We start from the raw sequence: 24995 nt of genomic DNA on the forward strand, positions 1-24995 counted from the left end.
AGAGGTTTCAGAAACAAAGCATCTTTATCTGTCTCTGTCTTTAGCCCTCCTGAGAGGAGCCCATTTATCAGCCTTCTTTATTGATTTTTTATTTAGAGAAGTGATGCAAAATGTGCTAGACAGCCAGATAAATTAGTGATCATCGCCTCCTTTGCGTGGTTCTGAATTTCAAAAAACCATATGCATATATGGCATATATCATTCTGTTATATGTGACTGTAATACCTAGCAAGGGTCTCATCACTTAAAACATAAAAACGCACAGAGACCATCTTACTGGCTTTTGTTGGTTTAGAAATGAAAATTATATTGACAGGCTCTTTTTGATATCCCTTAAGCGATAATTTGGTTAACATTAATTATCATCATGATATGTAATTGTATTTATGTATTTATGCATTTATGCATAGACCATTTGAATATTTTACATTTGCCTGTTAGCATTGTTTTCAGCACGCTTTTATATTCGTGATCTTTTACTCTTTTCACAACTCAGCTTTATGAAGTACCTTCATCTTGCAGATATGCAAGCTGAAGAGAAGTGTAGGACTTATTTTTGTTAAGGTCAAACAGTTAACTTCCAGCAGCCTGGAGACCCGAATATAGATCTTCTGACTCCAGGCTCTTTGCGGTAAACATCAATCCCTCTGTGACTAAAGTCCAAACACAGGATGAAAGAAAACAGAGCAGAATACAAAAGGAGTTATTTCGTGCTGCATGGAGAGGTGCTGTTTGCAACCAGGAAGCATAGCTAATTACCAACCTGGCGTTAATTACTGATCTGCTTCTAGTTTATGACTAAACGTTATTCAGCCTGTGCTGATTAATTCTGCTGTGAATCAGATCATTATATCATTGGTTAAAATTCACACTTTGGCCATACGTCTGGGAACAGTCTTCTAGTTCATACACCCCACATGCAGAGACTATTTGTAGTTAATGAAAAAAAAATTGTGATTCATAGAATTCTAATTTCTAAGTTGCCACAAATGCATAGAAGATTATTATATAGAAAATGATGTTTGGCTAATTAAATACCGATCAATCCAACTTCCATTCCGAATCCTGTGCAGAACAAGAGACTACATTTAGGATCCATTCTTCGTACGCTCAGATTTAAGTAGAGAATCCTTCTTCACTTCATGTGAACGATATAATTTTCTTTGTTTATTCAACATGCTGCATTATTCATTCTATTATAAAAATTGTCTACTCACAAGGTTTTAAAATAATTGAGTCTATTTGTTTCGCTTTCCCTGATGTATTAATATTTTCTTCGCATGGTACTTTAGAAAATATATGACCTAGCAAGCAGCCTAATTCTTGTCACAGCTGCAACCTTACTGAGGCAGAAAATTTGGCATTTATATAAAATGAAACCATCTCTAATGCTTTGTCCGCCCTTCTAGAATACCCTTTGTTTAATCACCATGTGTAGAGCTTATAAAAGGACTGCTTTCAGGAATAAGTAGATAGAAATGAGGGGATGCTGATGTGTGAATAAAACGGTGATATAAAAGAAAATGGATTTTGTTCCCCCTCCAGCTGAAGTCTGTGGATGTTGCCCTCTGCCTGTCACTGATAGCTGTATGTGTCAGTCTCCAGATTCGTGAATTACATCCCTGACCCACCCCCTCCCAGACCAGGATGTCCCTGCTACACGTTTCCATGGTGCCGAGCTTCCCTATCATAGCACATTATTGTAATTGCTTATTGTGTCTTCTGAATCCTCTGATAGTCATAGAGTCAGGGACAGGGTCTGCCTTGCTTCGCATTCTTGCACCGTCATCTAGTACAATGCTGGCACACAGGGGCTCTTCATAAATGTTTGCTCAAGAAAAATATGGACACAGTCTAAAATTTGAGCTCCTGGCCACTCTCACGCACACCATGAAGGCTCTGCCTCAATGTTCGTGTGAATCTCGCCCTTCAGAAACAACACTCCTCTGTTCCTTTTGGTAGTACCAGCATCTAACTCAGTGTCTGCAATATATTAATTGCTTGGTGAATGTCCCTTAAGTAACTGAATTAATGAGTTGCAACCAGTTCTTATCTTGGGCATGAGCTAGTTATTTGTGGATCAGATCTGGAGACTCTCTGGTGATTACATCACCAAGAGTTGTCTTCAGGACTGCGTAAGGGTAGGGAACAGGCACATCTGCTGTGAAAGGCATTTCCCTGATGTGTAAGTTAAACAAAGTTCACATTCCTATGCAATTTTCAGCCTAGTGTAAATTAGACACTCAAATAAACTCAAGAGTCGAATTTTGACTTTTCTGGTACCCTGACTGATTTTTGATGGTCTCAGTGAAGGATGCAGTCCCAAGTTCATTTCTGAACATCCTTCATTTTGATTCTGAAACCTGTCACACAATGAGAAACACCAGCCCCTTGGGTATGGTGGGTTTTGTGTCTCTGACCTGTCTTATCTCTTCATGGTAAAAGGAAGAATGCGTTCCATGTCAGAACAGGGGTTCTGAACACCAGCCTCCTTCAGATTCCTCCTGGTGCCAGATGGGCACAGAGGAGAGTGGACGTACTGGGCCTGGGAGGGGGAGGGGAGGGATCGTCTGCACTGTGTCAACTGTGAAACCGTCCACAGCTTGAGGCTGTGCCGATCTGCTGGTGCCCACTGGACGGGGATGGTGGTGCTGGCCAGGCAGCCTCCGTAGGTGTCAAAGCTGGAAGTTGGAGTGAAGGAGCAGTGACTCAACCTCAACGCAAGAAGAGACCCAGCTCGGGCACATCCTCAAGGAAGACAACGCTGGGGCCACGAGGGATGAATCATGTTAACAGGGAGGGAGCCACAGAGATGATACCAGCTGGTTGATGCCTGGGTGAGTGGCAAGTTGTTAACAGTTGCTAGTGGGAAGGAAGATTCCTGAGACTCCACAGGTGCCTGCCATAAGATGGAGTGATTTGGGGATTTTCTTGGTCTGTTCATGCTGCTATAACACAGTACTACAGACTGAGTGGCTTACTCAACAAACGCTCACTTCTCAGGTCTGGAGGTTGGTATGTGTGAGATCAGGGTGACAGCATGCTCAGGTTCTGGTGAGGGCCCTCTTCTCGGTTTGCAGATGGCCGCCTACTTGCTGTGTCCTCACATGGTGGGGAAAGATCAGGTTCTCATCTATTCCTCTTCATAGAGAAACACTAATCCCATTATGGGGGCCCTGCCCTCTTGACTTCATGGAAATCTAATTACCTTCCAAAGTCCTCTCTCCAAATACAATCATATGATGATTAAGGCTTCAACACATGGTCTGGGGGGCCAGGGGAATACAATATTCAGTCTATAGCAGGAATTAAAGGAAGGAGTTAATGTACCTCTAGGTGAGGTACCTAGGTACTTCTAGGGTCCAGAGAGAAGTGTTTGTATTTCCTGAGTTACATGACCCATACTTGCTCTTGATTTGTCCTGTGGAGACCTTCAGGTGTCGGTACCATATACCAGGTGACATGTGCTGTGGTGGCTTTGCATGTGCCCCTCTGACACCCATGTGCCTTTCAGCTTCAAGCAAGGCACTGCATCCATCAGAAGAGCTTGGGGCTGAAGAGGAGTGACCTTGGGGTAGACACCAACTCACACGTAATCCATATATCATGTGGCAGGCATCCTTGAAGTTTGTAGAGATACAAATGCACGCAAGAGAGATCTACTTCCTGCTCTCGTGAAGCTTACATTCTAGAAAGGAGACAGACAGCGTGCAGGGCAATCAACATATTAACCAGATACTGTTGAAAGCGACACATGGAGGCACCTGGGTGGCTCAGTCGATTGAGTCTCTCTGACTTTGGCTCAGGCCATGATCTCACAGTTTGTGAGTTCGAGCCCCACGTCAGGCTCCACACTGACAGTGCAGAGCCTACTTCAGATCCTCTGTCCCCCCCTTCCCTCTGCCCTTCCCCTGCTCACTCTCACTCTCTCTCTCTCACACACACTCTCTCTCACAATAAATAAACATTAAAAAAAAAGAAAAGTGGCACACACCCTAAAGAAATTAAAATAGGAGAACTTGTGGAGTAACTGAGGGGTCGAGGGATGTAGTTTACACTAGGGGTGATAAATGAATTTGGAGGGGGTGGTATTGGAACTGAACCCAAATGATGGAAAGATGTAGGCAGAGTGTTCCAAGCAGGGGTCACACACAATTTTGTGACAGGATGAGGTGAATGCATTTGAGAAATAGAAGGCCAGTATAACTGAAGACCATTCTGTCTCTCACCATCTGCTTGTGTCTCTACCAAATGCATATGTTGAAGCCTTTATCCCCAGTGTGATGGTATTTGAAGATGGGACCTTTGGGAGGTAATTAGGGTTAGATGAGGTCATGGGAGTGGGGCCCTCATAGTGAGATTAGTGCCCTAAAAGAAGACATACCAGAGAGTTTGCCTTCTCTCCGAGGTGCCTTTCCACCGAGGAAAGGCCATGTAAGACGGATGCTACACCTTGAGGAGGAGGCCATCTACAAGCCAAGAAGAGGGCTCTCACCAGAGTGATTGGTGGTCACCTTGATCTTGGACTTCCATTCTTCAGAACTGTGAGGAAGAAATTCCTGTTGTCTTAAGCTACCCTAGTCTAAAATACCCCAGTATTTTGCTATGTCAGTCCAAGCTAACGAAGACACCATCAGAGACATAAGACATAAGACACTTGGGCAAATTAGAGCCAAACTAAGCCTTGTTTATCTCTCCTGTAAAATGGCAATATATAGACAACCACATCATAGTTTGTTGGGAGAATTAAATGAAATTATGCATTTAAAGTATTTAGCACTTTAACTGAGACATAGTAGATGCTCAGAAATTCTGTTACTATTAATAAATTCTGCAGGAATAAATGTGAGTGATGATAAAACCCACTAAAATCTCTTTAAAATTTTTTTCAACATTTATTTATTTTTGAGAGAGGGAGAGAATCGGAGAGAGAGACAGAGCCCAAGCAGGGAGGGGCAGAGAGAGAGAGAGAGGGAGACAGAATCCCAAGCAGGCTCCAGGCTCTGAGCTGTCAGCATAGAGCCTGACGTGGGGCTCAAACTCACAAACCACGAGATCATGACCTGAGCCAAAGTTGGATGCTCAACCAACCGAGCCACCCAGAGACCCCAAAACCACTAAAATTTTTTAAGGAGTTGTTTTATTTTGTGTTGTGCCATCAAAATCATTCTTGCGGGGGGCACACAAAGTGGAGGGGGAGATGTCACTTGAGTCACAGGACCCTTGGTATGCGAACCACAGCTGTAGCTTTGGCAATGGTAAGCAAATGAAGCGCCAAGAATCTCTTTGGAAAAGGAGCAAATATAAGAAGGATTTACTGAAACGATTGGATTAGAAATTGTTCTGAAGAAGGAAAGAAGTTGAGAAAAAATGTATAGGGTTTTCACTGCCTTCTACTGATTTAGATGGGACGCACAGTCACACAAAGTGGTAATACGTGTTCATTTGTTTCTCTGAATCGGTTACTTGAGTTTTCAACTAATGGGAGAAAATTAGAAGCTCTTAGCGTTATATGAGGAAAAGGAAGCCATTAGAGCAAGGGGAAGACATCATTTACCAATAGTATTCCATAGATTCTCCTTTTTATAGTTTCTAAACCCATACATTAAGGGGAAACGATCACGACTATGTCTACCATAGTATCCTCTGCTGTGTAGACATTTATCCAAAGAAACTTTCATGAGCTCTACCATGCGCCCAGCACTCTCAGAGGCACTCACTGTTCACAACAAGGTCCTTGTGCCCAGGAAAGCAGCTGCAACGGTGCTTCCAGCTGAGGAACAATGGGATGCTATGCCATCCCCACTCTGCAAACTCAGGGCTGGGCACTGGCCACTCAGGATAGAAAGGAAGACTCTCCTTGCCAGTCAAGTGGTGGCCAAGTTGTCCAGACTGAAAAATCCTGGTTAGAAGAGCGGGAAAAATCTCATAGCATTGATACTCTAGCAGGACAGGAGCTTCAGGCCAAAATTTAAGTGAAGATGGCTACCTAGAGAAGCACATAGGGGACCAAGGCGACTTTGGCTCCAACTGTGCTCAACAAGATGACATTGAGATTTGGTTTTCATGAACACATGGGTAAAGGGACTGGGGCAATGCCCAGAGCCTGCCTGAGGTGATGGGTCTAATAGAAATCCCTCATCCATAAAGTTGCGATCCCAGTGGCCATGTCCTTGATGTGAAGGTGAAACGGAAAAAAGAGCATCGATGTGGGTACATAGGTAGGTAACAATCATTCACCAAGAGCCACACTTATCAGGATTCACAGTTTTAGAAATTCCATATCATTTCTTCTGTTCAGCAGCAATTTATTTCTGAGGCGATGAAGTATCTGCTCTGACAGAGAAAAAGAGAGGGTATTTAAAGGAGATTAAAAGGGACATCAAGTCAACATACAAGCGTTTGTTTGCTTTAGGTCCAGGGTGAGGTATTTTGGCAGCAAAATCCAGTCTTTTCTTTTTTGGGCACATCTTAAGCTCCCTGGATGGTCATGTGACAAAGTTCTCTCCAATGGAGTGTGAGCAAAAGTAACGTGGCTCCCTTCCAGATCAGGAAACACTCTGGCACATGCTTCTCCACTTCTGCCTTTGGACCAGACAATGACGGTGTTGTCCAGAGAGATCGAGTGTAAGGATGAAAGAGTGTCCATCAGCGCGAGTGCCCGAATGGCTGTCCGTCGAGATGACCCACAGACCTGAACAACTGTGAGAAAGTAATAAACTGCCTTGTGCTAAACCCCTGACACGTTGGGGTCTGGTGGTGGCTTCCAGCTAGCCTAACCTGACCAACGCAAAATCCAAGCACCTGCCATTCTGAAGAGTAAGGACTTGGAAGACCGGAGCAGAGGGGAGTAGTGAATCCTGAGACAGGCAGGAGAGAATGAAAAACAGAACTTACTACATGTTTTCATTTGTTTTATTATGGAGACCATTGCTGATTATAAAATCCATGTTGAGATGAAGAACAAAGCAAATCAAACTAATGTCCTGGTACTACGGTCCTAGGACCTTGGGAACTTCTCAGATGGCCCTTCCTGATGGCATGCCCTTCCCGCCTAGAGAGGCGGCTCCTGTGTTGACTTTTACAATAATCTCTGCTTGCTTTTCTTCATAGTTTTACAGACATATTATTCATACCTAACATTTTCTTTTAAAATTTTAAATAAGTGGTATATGGTTTTACGTAAAAATCATTCTGTACATTGTGATGGTTAATTTTGTGTTAACTTGACTATACTAAGGGGTGCCAGATAACGCATTGTTTCTGGGTCTGTCTGTGAGGGTGTTTCCAGCTGAGATTAGCATCTGAATCACGGCAGATTGCTGTCCCTAGGGGCATCATCCAATCCTCCCGGGACCTGAACTGAACAGCAAGGTTGAAGAAGGAAGAATTTGCCCCTTTTCCTTTCTAGCCTACCTGTGTGAATGGGGACATTAGTCTTCTCCTGCCCCAGGACTGGAATTTGTACCATAAGCTGCCTGGTTCTTAGGCCTTTTGGAGTCAGAGTGGAAATGTATCAAGAGCTCTCCTGGGTCTCCAGCTTGCAGAGAGCAGAACCTGGGACTTCCCAGACTCCATAATCATGTGAGCCAATTCCCTACAATGAATCTCTCGCCCTCCCTCCCTCTCTCTCTCTCTCTTTCTCTCTACAGCTCTGAGAATGAGCCACCAGCGACCTTAGAAGCAAAAATTCACAAGGAAAGAACAAATGACAGCAAAAAGGGGAAAAAAGAAATTGATAAAAAGAGATACAAATGAAATATAAAAAGACTAGCACAAATCTAAAATTTTATTTTAAAGAATATATATATACATACATATATATGTATGTATATATATATATATATATATAGTCAAGAAATTCTGGAAATTGGAGCATACAGAGGAGGGATTGACTTTACCAAATACTAATAAATTATTGTATTAAGTTGGATTCCATGGTTTTCATATATATATATATATATATATATACATATATATATATATATATATATATTGTTTCTCTGGAGAACCCTGACTAATCTAATACATACATGATTGATTGTGTTACTCAATATTATGTTTTTGAAATTCATTCCTGTGGTTGCACGTAGTTGTCCATTTCACTTTTTGACTGTTAAATCACATTCTGTTTTGTGAACCAAATAGTTGCTGGGTCATAAAATATATGTATGTTCACATTATTTAATAAAATTAAATTGTTTTCCACAATATTATACTAATTCCCAGATCCACAACAGTCTCTTTTGCTCTCTATTCCTGCCAGCACTTGGTCTTGTCACAATATTAATATTATTATTATTATCGCCAAACTAGTGCCAAAAGTAATCTTCTGTCCTGTTGCTACATCCTCTCCCAGATTATAGTTTGTGCTTTTACTCTCTAACTGCAGTCTTTTAGTGAAGAGGAGTTTTACGTTTTAATGTGTTTGAATTGTGTTTCTTCCTGAAGAAATTTTTCTTCACATCAAGGTCAGTGGTAATTTGAGCCTCAAACCACAGGAGAGCTGACTGATGGATATAAATCTTCAGGTGGACACCCCCTACCACAGCAAAAGCTGAGAAAGGCAAGTTTACTCCTATCTTTCTTTGTAAGGTGCACCCCTCTCCCCCATCATTTATTTTCTCATGGATTCTAAGGTCCCTCAGGGGTCCTACTTCCATTAAAAGTTCTCCGCCTGCCCTCTGCCTTGTATGAACCCTTGCATTTATAGTAGGACTTAAAGCATTCATAGAGCTTCCATTTGAACTCAGGTTCTAGGTATATAAGGCTTGGAAGGCACTTCAAGACAGCCTTTGGCTTCAGCCTAGCTAACTCTCTGGATTGTACTTTAGTTTCGTTTTGCACTCTGAGGATTTTCCTTGGTTTCTTACCACTTCTGGCATGTATTCAACAAGAGTTTTTAATGGTTTATCCAGACTTTAAAATTGTTTTCCAATGGGAGGATTTTCCGGGGTATTTTGGATGACTTATGGCCAGACACAGAAGTCCAAACAATACATTTTAAGACAAGAAAAAAAAAAAAAACACTTATCATTGGGTGAATGGGTTTAATAGATAAGGGAATATAAGGGATAACAGTGGAAAACAGAGCCCAATTCTTGAACACAAAAGGAAAACCAGTAAAAGCCAAGGCAGATTTTACTCCAGTTTCTCTCTGAATAAGTGGGGGGCTCTGTAGATCTCTCCCCAAGTCTAAGTAAAGCTCCTTAAAACAATCTTCAGCCAGAGGATCACCAGTTATTTAAATTATAACAATTCCTAACATGTAATATTATTAATTATAATTATTTAAGTCAGTTCCATGCCCAGCGTAGAGCCCAACTAGGGGCTTGAACTCACCACTCTGAGATCAAGACCTGAGCTGAGATCAAGAGTAGGATAGGTAACCGACTGAGCCTCCCAGGTGCCTCGATTGTTTTTTTAATTTTTATTTATTTATTTTTAAGCTCGACTCCAATGTGGTGTTTGAACTCATGACCCTGAGATCAAGAATTGCATGCTCTCCAGACTTAGCCAGCCAGGCACCTTAAGAAACTTTTTTTTTTTAATGGAAATTGTAAAATATAAATATGATCCTGTCATCCTGTGCTTAACATACATCAATGTCAAAGGTTTTCCATTGTTTATAAATTTCCTACCATGACGAATAAGGTCTTCCATTGTCTATACCTTTGTGTGGACTGTTGTCTCCACCTGGAGTTCCATTTTTCTTTTTTGTCCACCCAATTTGCTCCTACTCATCCTTTGAGAATGTATGTCAACTGCATCACTTCCGTAACAGTTTCCTCCTTCAACCCCAATTCCTACTCCTGCACCGACGGTCTCTTCCTTCTCCTCATTCTAGTGAATCATCTACACACAAAACTGTGTCACATCACACCATGTTGTTGTTATTCGTTACGTTACCGCTTGACCACTGAGTACGCTAGAAGTTATTTGAGCACCAGGCAGTATCCTAGACAGTTCCCTATCCCAAACACTCAATTATTGTGCCTAGAAAAAAGATGTGCAAAAAATTGGTCAAATGACCAAATGGAGTGTTCCAATTTCCTAATCAGGTTGGGAGGCTGTACATTTTAAAAATAAAATCAAGATGGGGTGCCTGGGTGGCTCAGTCGGTTAAGCGTCCGACTTCAGCTCAGGTCACAATCTCACGGTCCCTGAGTTCGAGCCCCACGTCGGGCTCTGGGCTGATGGCTCAGAGCCTGGAGCCTGCTTCTGATTCTGTGCCTCCCTCTCTCTCTCTCTCTCTGCCCCTCCCCTGTTCATGCTCTGTCTCTCTCTGTCTCAAAAATAAATAAACGTTAAAAATAAAATCAGGAATCCCATTCAGTATGAAATCTGTGTAGCAACCTATTTCAGCCTCTTCTAAATCTGTTAAAATAACAGTGAAGCTATAGAAAAATGAAAAAAAAAAAGCTTTGTATCTTTAAAAGCTAAGGCTAACAGACAAGCCAACGACAGAATGTGATGGTGATCCCCACCAGCGATCTGATAGATATAACTGAACTAAAAATTAAGCATATCTAAGCCTCACATTGCTAGATTCTGTTTTGGGTCACACAGGATTTCTGGAAATAAAAAGCCGAAGCACTCCTGTCTGGAAGCCCACCCTCTTTACTCCCATACTGAGGAGACATAGGGGTTGCACTAGTAACAATAACATGCTAATGAATCTTCAACACTTTGGGCACTGACTTAAGATAGAAGATGAATTCTCCCATCCTCCTCTGCTTGAACATGTCTCAATGAGAGTCCCAGAAAACAAGCATGCAGGAAATAAAAGAAAGGTATGAGCTCCTCATAGGAGTGGGGGCTAACAGTAGCATGTTCTATTCATATAAATGCAATTCCCAGGAGTGAAATAAGCATAGTTTGTGTTCACGTGTGTATGTATGTAGGGGCAGGGCAGGGGTGGGGGTACAGCAGGAGGGCAAACAGAACAGACTTTCCAGTGCACACAAGTCCTTTTCTTCAGTGCAACTGAATAATAGAGGTCCAGGCAGAGAAAGAGGGTGAAGTTGCCTGTGTACTGAAGATTTCTCTTAGGAACCCATCCAGTCACCCTCCACATAGAGACCCAAAAAGCAGATGAAACCATCAAACAATGGGGTGTCCCCACTTATAATTTATATATTTTGCCTATTGGTAAGCAGCGTGGCAGATTTCCTCTCATGAGAATGGGTAAAGATCATGAGACCAAAATGAGGTATACAAATGTTGTTTATCAAAAGTAAAAGGAGACGGGATCAAGAGGACTCGAAGAAAATCACAGCTCTGAGAATGAGCCACCGGCAAGCTTAGAAGCAAAAATTCACAAAGAAAGAACAAATGACAGCCAAAAAGCGGGGGGGGGGGGGGGGGGAGAAATTGATGAGATAAAAAGAGATATAAATGAAATAGGAAAAGACTAGCACAAATCTAAAATTTTATTTTGAAGAATATATATATATATATACATATATATATGTATATATATATATATATATATATATATATATATAAAGTCAAGAAATTCTGGAAATTGGAGCATATAGAGGGGGGATTTACTGTACCAAATACTAATAAATTATTGTATTAAGTTGGATTCCTTTGGAAGTTGGCTCTGAGGTGGAGAATCATATGTAGGAATTTTACCAGGATATATACTTAAGATCAACCCATGTGAAAGAGTAAAAAAGCAAGGAAAGAGGAGGAAAGAGGCACTGGCAGGTGCCTATAGCGTCTCCTTTCCCTGAGGGTGTAGCTGGAACAAAGATGGCCCCTCAAAGTTGCCCAAATGAAGACAAGGAGCCGGATCTTTATTCTCCTGCATTAGTTATGGAGTTCAACTTTTCACAGGAGGAGGCAGTTTAGCTTGGATGAGCAACTTTCTTTAACGGAGTGCTGTCCTAGGAAGTAAGTGGGGGGAATTAATACCTCAGTCTCTCAGGGGGATCTTGGTGGTGTCTCACAGTATCCACTGAACTCCAGAAAGAAAATAAGTGAAACACAGTGATACCGGATCTGTATTCCTAGAACTGAAGAAGATCTACGTACCTAGAATATGAATGCACATACAAATCCAGAATACAATAAAAGAATGTAGATAATTAGGAGAGGGGCACATGGGTAGCTCAGTCAGGTAAGTGTCCAACTCTTGATTTCGGCCCAGGTCATGAACTCATGGTTGATGAGATTGAGCTCTGAGTCAGGCTCTGCACTAACAGAGTGGGATTCTCTCTCTCCCTCTCTTTCAGCTCCTCCCCCCCCCTCAAAATAAATGAATAAACTGAAAAAAAAAAAAGATTTGTAGGAGAAAGAATGGATTATTCAATAAATTTCAGGGTGACAGGGGATTCACAATTTTGACAAAATTAAAGTTATGCCTTTAATTTACCCTATATTGTTTAGGATATAGATCTGCTATATGAGATCTGAAAGAATCCAAGGACTTCAATATGATAGTTGTATATGATCATTTTGTAATCTGGGTGGAGGAAGTGCAGGGGTAGAATGGTGAATCTAATACATGAATCGCCCACTCTCTGCATGTTTCTAGACGTAGCACGAACACGTTGTGAGCAGCTAGATGGAGGACGAAGAGAGGATAAAGGCCCTCCTTTTGAGAAAAGACCCTGAAATTGCATGTCACTTACGCCCGCATTTCATTGGCCAGGTCATACCCGCAAGAAGGCTGAGAAATGTATTTCATTCTGAGTAGCCACACATCTCGCCCAAACACAGGCCTTTTACTTCTACGTTGGAGAAAGTAAGCATCAATATTGGAGACTACCTCTGTCACAGGCACCAATTCCAGACGAATTAAACTTTTATTCAGAAAAAATGAAATGACAACCATTGGCAAAAGCTTATGCCAGGATGTGGGAAATAAATCCCCTCAAATATAGATATTAAAAATATCATTGTAACCAAGTCTGTTGATCTAGGACTTGCATTTCTAGTTATTTATCCTGAGGCATGAAACAAAGATGTGTGCAAACATTTAAGTGCAGTGGGTATCACAACATTATGATTATGAATAAAAAAATGAGAACAAGAGATTGTTCAATATTTGACAATATGAGATACATAAAATATTTTTATTTCTTTTGTCTTTATGTAGAGTTGATTCAGCCGACAATGGACTACTATAAAGTAATTAAATATTTTGGTGCAAAGAATATTTGATGTAATGGAAAATACGCAACACATGTTACTGGATGAAAATTTTTCAAAGGGGTATGTATAACATGAAGCTGGATTTTTTTAAATGTTTATTTATTTATTTATTTTGGAAGAGAAACAGAGAGAGAGAGTGCACATAAACAGGGGAGGGGCAGAGAGAGAGAGAGGGAGAGAGAGAATCCCAAGCAGGGTGCAGGGTCCCAGCTGTCAGTGCAAAGCCCGACTTGGGGCTTGATTCCATGAACCGTGAGATCATGACCTGAGCCAAAACCAAGAGTTGGATGCTTAACTGATTGGGCCACCCGAGCGCCCCAACATGATGCTGGTTTTTGAAAGAGCATGTACACATCTAGGAAAGCTAAAAAAGTATAAGACAAAATGTTAATCACAATGTGCATCACTATTTACATATATACTTTACCCAAACATGTATAAAGTATCACCTTGAAAGTAAAAAATAAAATTCTTTAAAGGAATCGAGAGTCTAAAGTATTAGTAGGATGCATGAAGTGGAACACACAGCAGTCATGGGTGACTTCCGAGAGGATGGCACTCGACATGGCTCTGGAGGGCCCTTGAGGGACGTATGGAATTTTTTTTATGTTTGGAAAAGGGAGGAGCATTTGTCATGGCGAAGTGACAAGGCAGAGTAAAGTTTGTTCAGGGAAGAGTGAGCAATTTAGCGTCTTGGAAGGATAAGCCTGGAAAGTCAGGCTGGAATGGGCTTACAAAGCGATATTAGGAAGCTTGAGCTCTTTCTCTTGGGATAATAAAGAGCCATGGAAGATGTCAGTTGGAGGGAGTTGTATGATTAGATTTGACTACTGAAATAGGCAAGGTGGATCGTTCCAGTCCCTCTCCTCCCCAACTGTGCCATCACTTCCTGGCAGATGGCCAGGAGAATCCTGGGGTTTTCAGCTTCCCTCTAGTTTCGGGAGCGCCTCACTTTGAAATTCATCATTGTACCTTGTGTTCTCCTAAAATTCATCTGTTGAAGCCTCATCCCCAATGTGATGATATTAGTAGTGTTTATAAGTCAGCCCGTTTGTGGTAACTTATTATAGCAGCCTCCGTGGACCAAGGCACACTTTGCTATTTGAATGTGTTTCTTTTCGCCAGGCGTATGCAGTGTTCTTCACCTCCCCAGCCCTCGTAACATTTATTTCATTTCTATTTCCACATATACTTTTGTATAAGTTCGTTAACGTGATTATATCAAATAAGCTTTCTTCACGCATTTTGATAACAAATTTTGTTCGTTCCATAGTTTTTTTTCCCATGTATACATAAATATGTATGAAGTTTTCCAAAAAAATGGGATCATATCACACTCGCTTTACTGAATGTGCATTCCTTCTCTCATCAATAACTGGAACTATCCTCCAATTAACTGATACAATTCTAAGTCATTCTTTTCAAAAGTGCACATCTTGTTTCTATGCAATATATTTTCAGTCACTTTATCATCTACAGCTTTACTTTACTTTTTGTCTAGTTTTTCATCACCACAATGCAATAAACATTCTTACATGTGTTTGCTTCTGTAGCATACCCTAAAAGCAAAGTTGCTGGGTCAAGTGTAGGTGTAATTATAATTGTAAGAGGAAGCGGCCAGAAGGATTTTCAAAAAGGTTTAACGCTACATTTCTAATGGCCTTGGGAAAGAACACTCTGTTGTAGAGATCTTCACCAGTGATAAATATAATAGCTTTTTGGCATTATTGTTGCCAGCCCGATGGATATAAAATGATATCTTATTATTTTTATTTGCATTTCTCTGGCCACTAGTGAATAGCTGGTGTGGTGCTCTTGTCTATTGGAGCTGTACTTCAAGAGTTATTATTTATACCCTGCTTTCCAAATCTTCGTCCCTTCATAACCTTTTTTGATATAGGGCCAGCTGACTGGTCAATTTAAATTCTTCCTGGCCTCTGTTGACACAGTGTCCCTGAGTACTGTTAGAATTCACATTTTAAAACATGAACTGACTCCTCTGTACGAGTGTCTCCCTCGAGAGACTTAGTATGCCTTACCCAAGCCAGATAAACTCTAGGCAGGAGGAATTGGGAAGTTCACTCACATCCCTCTTCTGGGGAAAAATGGGTGTGAACATACACAAATCCCTAACTCCTAAAACACCTAAATGAGTTCAGCGCCTTATCGAGAAATGCAGGTCTGCAGCTGTGGGATAAGGCCTCTGCGTGTCAAACACCACCTTTGAAAACATGAACTAGCTTGCAAATAAAGCATTCTCTGGGCATAACAGGATTTCAGAATGACAGATGTGACTCTGGGCGGTCTTGAAGGATACTCTGGGAGGGTGGTATGTTTCTCTCTCATTGATTGCTCAGTGTCTGTGCTCACCATTCTAATCTATTCCAGCCAGCTGCATGCGGCAGATTATTACCTAGTCAATGTGGAACACGGCCAACCGCTGGGGAGGCATCGGACATTATGCCATCATGTCAAGCAGTCACCAAGACCAGCCCTTTCCCCTGGAGCCCGTTAACAATTAGAATGTTGTGGATTGTCACTACAGTAAAAAAAAATCGAGAGAACTCAGGCTTGCTGTTTATGACTAACATCATCTGGGTTGCAAGAGGACTAAAGCCCAGCAGGAATTCTCTGCTTCCAGATGCCCCCCCCCCCCGCCCAAATATCCCTCTGCCCACCACATCCTCATCCAGGGTTAACTGAGAGCACAGCCTGCTCCAACTAGTTCTAACCTGTTTGCTCCAAAATGATTTAAAAGAGAGAGAGAGAGAGAGAGAGAGAGAGACCTCTCTGCTTCCTTTTTAAGGTAGTAATCTCTTTGATACCAAAATAATTACATAACCATACACATTAAAGAGGAAAAGACCATCCCTGTACATGTGACAGGTCCCCAAATCACATCAAGAAGGATTAAATGACTTGCCAATTACAGGTTAGCCAATGTCAGGATCAAGACCCTGACATGTGTACTCTGACTATAACATGAGTATTAGAATGTTCACGGAGGGGGCGCCTGGGTGGCGCAGTTGGTTAAGCGTCCGACTTCAGCCAGGTCATGATCTCGCGGTCCGTGAGTTCGAGCCCCGCGTCAGGCTCTGGGCTGATGGCTCGGAGCCTGGAGCCTGTTTCAGATTCTGTGTCTCCCTCTCTCTCTGCCCCTCCCCCGTTCATGCTCTGTCTCTCTCTGTCCCAAAAATAAATAAAAAACGTTGAAAAAAAAAATAGAATGTTCACGGAGGATTTTCAGGGAACGTGCGGAACCCCTAGAATTGTGTGAAAACTTTGTGTCTTCTTTTTTGGTGGGCAGGAGTCCATGGTTTTTATCAGATTCTCAAATGGCTCCCAGGTCGAAAGTGACTTAATAAGAGTTACAATTCCAGGGGAAGCTCAAGTCCTCACTCCAGTGGCCAGGAGGGACTCTCATAAGGATCGGACCAAGTTAGAAACTTCGAAGATATACAATAGGACCCAGGCAGCAGAATGAAGAGAACTTTTGGTGGAGAAGCAAAGATGTGATTCTCTTTCAACTTTAGGATCTATTCTCTATGTGCTCTGTTTTCTCATGAGGCAGATGCGATCACGTGGAGCTCTGAGTGTCCTCTGTTTGGGACTTTCCTTCATTCTTTGATGGCTGAGGGACTCTGTGATCAGGCTTAGGGCATGGAACCCTGGACAAATGGACTCAACCGATTCTGCTCAAGGCTTCTCCGGCCCTTGCCAACTGTCATTATCTTTGGTGAGGAGGAGCCAGAGGACCAGCTAGAACAGAGGGCAGAGCTGATTGGACACTTCTCCAGACCTTCCTTGACCCAAAAAGAGTAGCAGGAGCTGAGGCTCCCATGCTGTTCAGCTCAATTTGCCAGAGTGAGAGACCAGACCTGAGGTTCACGTAGGAGCCTGATTAGTAATAAGCCTAAAAAGTAATAAGACATTTACTTGGAGGGGCCACTCTGTGCAGCTGTCAGAGGCCCATCTCAGGAATAAGAGGCTCCATGGAGATACAGAACCTGGAGACCGGCCACATCTGACATGACTAATGTCATTTACTATTGATTATCCATGCATCTAACTGCATTCAGGCTTCCAAAAGACATCACCAGTGGGTCGTGTTGGGGAAAGGCAAGCTCATTTTAGTAGCCATGCCAAGGAAACTAGATTTGCAAAGTAGGTCTGACGTACATTGACCAGCATACTTTTAAACACATACATGTATATGTGTATATACACAGGCACACGTTTGCCTATGCAGGTGTAAAACACTTGCCTGCGGTGAATAGAAATGATTTTGAACAACCACTTCTCTTAGATGATCCACACCACGGGTGCTCTTCAATAATGCAAATACGGAGGAAACAGAGACCATCTTTATACTCTCCTCTCCTATTATTTGTGGCTTAATGTTCAAACACCTGGCATGTCTGAGAACAATGTGGTACCTTCTTCCAGTAACCAGCAAACTGTATCTACTGCTCATCCTGGACTAAATCTCAGGGATCTCATGCAGGGTATAGCTCCAGCTCCAGCTGGCTTTTGTTTCAAAGCTATTGCATCAATGTCCTGAGCCCTAAAAGATTCATTTATTCCGTAAATATTTATTAAGGGTTCACTTTGTGACAGTCCCTGCTCTGAGAGCTGGAGGCACAGAAAACTAAAACCACTGCCTTTCTTAGAGATTGCATCTTGGTCTTAGGAGACAAGCAAATAAAACATGCGAGATGGTGATCACACTATGGGAGAAAGAGAGGGATGGGGCTGCAGAAGTGGGGCGGGGAGGGTGTGTGCATGTCACTTAAGATAGAAAGCCTCAGGGGCGCCTGGGTGGCTCAGTCGTTTAAGCGTCCAATTTTGGCTCAGGTTATGATCTCACAGTTCATGGGTTCGAGCCCCGTGTTAGGCTCTGTACTGACAGCTCAGAGCCTGGAGCCTGCTAAAGATTCTGTGTCTCCCTCTCTCTCTGCCCCTCCCCTGCTCATGCTCTGTCTTTCTCTGTGTCTCAAAAATAAATAAATGTTAAAAAAAAAAAAGATAGAAAGCCTCTTTGAAAAGGAGACATTTGAGCAAAGATCTGTCGGAGGTGAGAGTGTACCATGTGGCTGTCTAGGAGGAAAGAGCTCTAGGCTGAAGGAACCGCAAATGCAAAGGTCCTGGGGTAGGAACCTGCTTGGAGGCCAGTGTGGCTGGAGCACAGTGACTGGAAGGTCAAAGAAGTGGCAGTGAGCCATGACCTGACACCCAGGAGTGGAATCTGACTCTGATGTTTTATTTGACTAGTTGTTTCTTTTTTCTGAGTTGCTGAACAAATACCTACACTGGTTTTTTTTTGTTTTTTTGTTTTTTTTTTAAGAATTTAAACTTGACAAAGGTCATTTCTGGAAAAAAGGTTCTATGATGTTTCCTTCATAATCTCTCTCTGTTTTGTTTTGTTTTGTTTTGTTTTTCCCAATTCTTGTTTCTCTCAGCCCTTCTTTAGCTCTCTAGCTGTCCATGCTTTTGTTGCATGGCTTCAAGTTTCTACCTTCCAAAAAAGAAAAAAGATTTCCACCTTCAAACTCAAAAGCAGGTGAGACCCGGCAGCACCTGTATGTCAATGAACCAGACCCACGAAATACATGCAGCGAGAGAAAAGCACCAGTCTTTGGCCCACTGTCAGGTCACTGGGGAAGAAGCCCTGGGACCAAGGTGGTCATGGCTCCAGGCACAGCCCAGCCCAGGATCCCGTCTCTGGCATCATGAGAAGGACCTGTTGGCTTGTGTTTGCTGCCTGCTGCTGCTCCCCATATCAGGTGGCCACAAATAGGATAGGATATCAGCCCTGCCACAATTTCCTGGCTTCGTTTCTAGCCTTGGTAGGATTCCAGTAAGCTCACTGCCCATCTGCCTCCAAATCCACTTGTCCCCCTTCCCCATGTCCTTGTAAACGTTGGTCACTGGTTGACTACCACCATCCCCTGTGTCAGTTACCTAGTGGCGACCCTGGGTGGTCGTGACTGTGTTGCTCTTCCTCCTAATTACAATTTTCTTGTTTTTTTAAAGTTTTTATTTACATTCCAGTTAATTAACATACAGTGTAATATTAGTTTCAGGTGTACAGTATAGTGATTCAAAATTTCCATATATCACCCAATGCTCATCACAACAAGTGCACTCCTTCATCCCCATCACCTGTCAACCATCCTCCACCCACATCCCCCATCAATTTGTTGTCTATAGTTAAGAGTCTATTTCTTGGTTTGTCTCCCTCTCTCTCCCCCACCCTTGCTTGCTTGTCTTATTTCTTAAATTCCATCTCTGAGTGAAATCATATTTGTCTTTCTCTGACCTATTTATTTCAGCATAACATTCTCTAGCTCCATCCACAGCCTTGCAAATGGCAAGATTTCATTCTTTTTATGGCTGGGTAACACTTCATTGTGTGCACACACACACACACACACACACATATCTTTATTCATTCATCAGTTTCTACACTTGGGCTGTTTCCATATCTTGGCTATTGCAGATAAGGCTGCTATAAACATTGCGGTGCTTGAATTCCTGTGAATTAGTATTTCTGTATTCTTTGGGTATATACCTAGTAGTGCAATTGCTGGATCGCAGGGTAGTTCTATTTTTAACTTTTGGAGAAACCTCCATAGTTTTCCACAGTGGCTGCACCAGTTTGCATTCCCATCAACAGTGCAAGGGAGTTCCCCTTTCTTCAAGTTCTTGCCAACACCTGTTTCTTGTGTTTTTCATTCTAGCCATCTGACAGGTGTGAGGTGGTACCTCAGTGTGGTTTTGATTTGTATTTCCCTGATGATGAGTGATGCTGAGCATCTTTTCATGTGTCTGTTGGCCATCCGGATGTCTTGTTTGGAAAAGTGTCTATTCATTCATGTCTTCTGCCAATTTTTTAATTGGATTATTCATTTTGTGGGTGTTGAGTTTTATATGTTATTTATATATTTTGTATACTAACCCTACCAGATATGCCATTTGCAAATATCTGCTCCCATTCCACAGGTTGCCTTTTAGTTTTGTTGGTTATTTTCTTTGCTGTGCGGAAGCTTTTTATTTTGATGAAGTCCCAGTTGTTTACTTTTGCTTTTGTTTCCCTTGACTCAGGAGACATATCTAGAAAGAAGTTGCTATGGCCAATGTCAAAGAGGTTACTGCTTGTGTTCTCCCCTAGGATTAAAAATTTTTTTTTTAATGTTTATTTATTTTTGAGAGAGAGGGTGTGTGTGTGAGCAGGGGAGGGGCAGAGAGAGAGGGAGACACGGAATCCAAAGCAGGCTCCAGGCTCTGAGCTGTCAGCACAGAGCCCGACACGGGGCCTGGACCCATGAACTGTGAGATCATGACCTGAGCCAAAGTTGGGTGCTCAATCGATTGAGTCACCCAGGCGCCCCTCCTCTAAGATTTTTATAACCTCAAACTATTTCAAAAAATAAAAAAGAAAGGAAAACCTCCAAATTCATTCTATGAGGCCAGTAAATTCATTCTAAGACTCCACTAAAAAAAAAAACCCCACAGGCCAATATCCCTGACAAACATGATGTAGAAATTCTCAATAAAACACTAGCAAACTGAACCCAACAATACATTAAAAAAAAAAAAAAACATTCATCATAGTCAAGTGGGATTTATTCCTGGGTTGCAAGGGTGGTTCAGTGTTCATAAATCAATCAACATCATATGCCGCATTAATAGAAGAAATGATAAGAACCATATGATCATTTCGATAGCTGCAAAAACAGTATTTGACAAAGTACACCATCTGTTCATGATAAAAATCCTCAACGAAGTAGGTTTAGAGGAACAAACCTCAATATAATAAAGACCATCTATGAAAAACCCACAGCTAATATCATCTCAGTGGGGAAAAACTGAAATTTTCCTCTACAGTCAGGTACAAGTCAGGGATGTCCACTCACACCACTGTTATTTAACATTACTAGAAGTCCTAGCCACACGATCAGACCAGAAGAAGAAATAAAAGGCATCCAAATTGGCAAGGAAGAAGTAAAACTTTCACTATTTGCAGATGACATGATATTCTATATAGAAAACCTGAAAGACTCCACCAAAAAACTACTAGGACTGATCATCGAATTCAGCAAAATCTCAGGACGCAAAATCAATGTACAGAAATCCGTTGCATTTCTACACAGCAATAATGAAGCAGCAGAAAGAGAAATTAAGGAATCGATCACATTTACGATTGCACCGAAACCCATAAGATACCTAGAATGATCTAACCAAAGAGGTGAAAGGCCTGTACCCCAATTAAAATTTGAATCTATCCACTGATCTCACCCTCCTCTGCTGTGAGCCTTGTCTGGTCATTGCCATTCTAGCCAAGTGACTCACACGGCCTCCAGCTGTCCTGCCTGATCCATTCCCTGCAGAATAGTGAGATGATCTTTCTAAAGGGTAAATCTGATTGTATCACTCTTCTGGGTAACTTAGGATAAAACCCAAAATTCTTCATATGACCAGCAAGGGCCCTGTGTGATTTTTTTCCCTTACCTGCTTCTAGAGCTTAACATGGCTCACCTGTCTCCCTGTTTGCTAAGCTCAAGCCATTCTGCCTTTTTTTTTTTTTTAGTTCCCAAACATACCCAGTTACTTCCCAATGAGACTACATGTGTCGAATCTTCTACCTGAGGCACGCTTTCCTGTGCCTTTCTCTCCTCGGTAACTCCTACCCACCTGTGCATCTTAGCAAGTATAGTTCTTCCTCAGAACTGCCTTCCTCACACTAGACTAAGATAGATGCCCCCTCCTATATGGCATTTCTGCACCCAGAACTTTTATTGTACGGCACTAGGCAAAATGGTCATTGATTTCTTTTTTTTTTAAATTAATTTATTTAAATTCAAGTTAGTTAACATGCAGTGTAGTATTGGTTTCAGGAGTAGAACTTACATAAAACACCCAGTGCTCATCCCAACAAGTGCCCTCCTTAATGCCCATTACCCATTTAGCCAATCTCCCCACCTACCTCCCCTCCAGCAACCTTCAGTTTGCTGTCTGTATTTAAAAGTCTCTTATGGTTTGCCTCCCTCTCTGTTTTTGTCTTATTTTTCTTATGTTATTGTTTATTTATTGTTTGGACTATGAACCTCGCGATGTCAAGGAATTGCTCTTTCCTTTTACCTTGTGTTCTCAGTTCCTGTTTTTTTTTTTTTTAAATGTATTGTTGTATGGAAACCAATTTGACAATAAATTTCATATATTGGAAAAAAAATTGTACTCATGAAACTTGTTGAAAATGGTAAGGCAGACATTTTTCAGGGGGACTGGTACAATGGGGTTTTGTAGTAGAGGAAAGATTGGGCTCAACTCTGAACATGAACACAGGCGGCGGGGAATTACGGCTAAGTAGCAAGGCAGGGGGCAGTGAATAGAGCATCACTGAGAGGCAATATCAGAGCTGGGGGATTATTGCTAGACCAAAGCAACAAGGTTCTTGCAAGAACACAGAGTTGAGGAATCTGATCAGATTTGTAGGAATCTGATCCTACATTGACCCTGTAGGATTCTTATCTGCCCAGGACAGAGCCCAAGTTTGGGTCTTGAGGATTTAGCAAGCCTGACTAGGGCTGGGTCACACCTAGCACAGTGCCTAGGGCATAGTGGGTGGTCTCTCTCTCTCTCTCTCTCTATATATATAGTGAATTAAGTGCCTATCTGTTGGTGTAGAAGTGAGTGTGATTAACAAAGCTGTCAATTCTAATTTTACCCCTAACATGAGCTTACAGTCAAGCTCTTCTCAAAAACTGAAAAATGAGTTTAGTAATTTAAAATGCCTTTCACTGTATCTGAAGTTGAATTTTTTTGAGTTCATTTTGCTATGTAGCAGAATAAAGGGCCTTGAAAAAGTACAGCTTTCCCACAATAGATACATAATTCTCCAAGTGATTTTAGAAAGCATAGCTATAGATTTAGCAAGCAGCATTTTGTTGCAGAATAATATTATTTATACCATGTACCAAACCAGACAGTTTCTTTCTTTAAAGCCAGTAGGAAAGGTTGCAAGCATCTAATGGAAAACGTGAAATATTAGCAACTGTTTCATTAGTCATTTGGACAGTCTAGTCAGCTTGGATGCTGGTTACTGTGCCCAATAAATAAGAAAGTAATTCCTCTTCCTACTTAAAATCATGGCTACAAATTTTAAAATTATTTCACGGTGTGTAGACAACCAAGTTATGCAGCAAATGTATTACTATAAAGACACAGGGGGCCTTAAACTAATTCTCCAAACAAAGCACATTAGATCAGATAGATTCTGGATATTTTCTGTTTTGTTTTGCTTCTGGCCCCTATTTCAAGCCTTAAACAGCTCTGGGCCACACAGCGGGGGTAGGTACTCCTTGCATCTACCAAAATCAATGGAAGGTCAACTGATTTACCTTGCACTCAAGTGGATAACCTGCCAAGTGACCTTTTGTGAATCAAAATGTGATTCCTTCAAAGACTCTGATCTCTTTCCAAAAATAAAAAGATTTTTTTTTTTTTTTGGCAAGAGAACTATTTATGACTTTTATGTGCAGAAAGACAACAGTGTCCACTTAGCCCAGTCTTTGCGTTTTCCTGATTGGCGATGCGAGCCACCGACTTTGGACCCGGGACACTGCCTGCTCCGTGATGGCGGATATCATCATATCTGTCATTGTCATCGGTCCTGCTGGCTTCCGCCAGCTTCGCCAGAGCTCCTTTGTCTTTGGAGTTAACTTGTGTGAAGGACAGCAGTGGTGCAGGTCTTCCTGTGGACCAGACACCCCAGCCTGCACTTCCCCTTGATGATGTAGTAGGGAGCCCCCTTCTTAGAACACAGGGCAGGCAGGAAGACCACAGGCTCAACGGGATCCACACCATGTGCAATCACTACCGGCTGAGCTTTCTTGTCCACCAAGGTGGTGACGGTATTAACCCAAGCTCAAAGGACAGGTGACCTGTTACTGGTGTAAGAAGTGAGACGATTCATGTTCAGATATACCAAACAAATGTAGTGCTGTCTAGTTAACAATAGGTTTACAACCTGTTGGAAATATGTATGAGACTCCCCCACCAATGGAGTCCCAAACCCTTAGACACTTCACTTCCTGGTTCTTCTTCCCCGCCCCATTTTGCGGACTTACTTTCCCAGGCTTTGCAATGAGCATGCGCCAAAGAACTGAAGTCTCTGCATCTCCTCCAGGAATGTACTTTTTTGTACCTTTGAACATACTCAGCCAATGAGGAATCTGGGAAGGGACTTGCACACTAGGAGATAAATTGCCTGTTGTGGCTGCCGGGAGTGTGCCTGTCCATCAAACACTCACTCTTGGAAGAACATTGATTAAAGCCTCACCTCAAAGTGCTCTGAGTCTCCACCTCCCTCCTTTGATTGGGTCAGTGGGCTTATTTTTCATAGTAGGGACATCTGCTTTGCCAGCAGCTTTTTTCTCTGCCCTGGGCCAACAATCTCTGCTGCTTCTCCTTGCTTTGTCCTTGGTCTGTATTTGTGGGCCAGCGTAAGCTGAGTAGCTGTTGGGCGGCCCAAGGCCAAGGTCCTGGATGGACTGGTCAATTGCGGGAGGCACTTTTAGAAGTTTATGTGAAAGAGCCCTTTGCCGCTGCAGCCGGATATAGTGGGGCTATTTGACAAAGAAAGTGAGGTCCCTTGTGGGCTGGATGTCCTGGCCGATGCCAGATGTCTTGGGCCTTTTCTCAAACAAGGGACTGACTGCCTTCTTGGCCTCCTGCTTCTTCAGGACAGCAGGGACAGGGCCCCTCAGCCTTCTCTCCTTCCCCTTAGCCTTCTTTCCTTCCAGCATCTTGTATGGCTACAGGAGAGAGAG

The 24995-nt window shown here is 42.2% G+C and overlaps 1 pseudogene; it reads right to left on the reverse strand.

Annotated features, from left to right (window-relative positions):
• Positions 1-2425: 2425 nt before the first annotated feature.
• On the reverse strand, positions 2426-24994 carry LOC102954417 (annotated as a pseudogene).
• Position 24995: the final 1 nt, after the last annotated feature.

The sequence above is a fragment of the Panthera tigris genome, chromosome B1 (assembly GCF_018350195.1).
Source record: "Panthera tigris isolate Pti1 chromosome B1, P.tigris_Pti1_mat1.1, whole genome shotgun sequence".
Classification (NCBI taxonomy): Eukaryota; Metazoa; Chordata; class Mammalia; order Carnivora; family Felidae; genus Panthera; species Panthera tigris.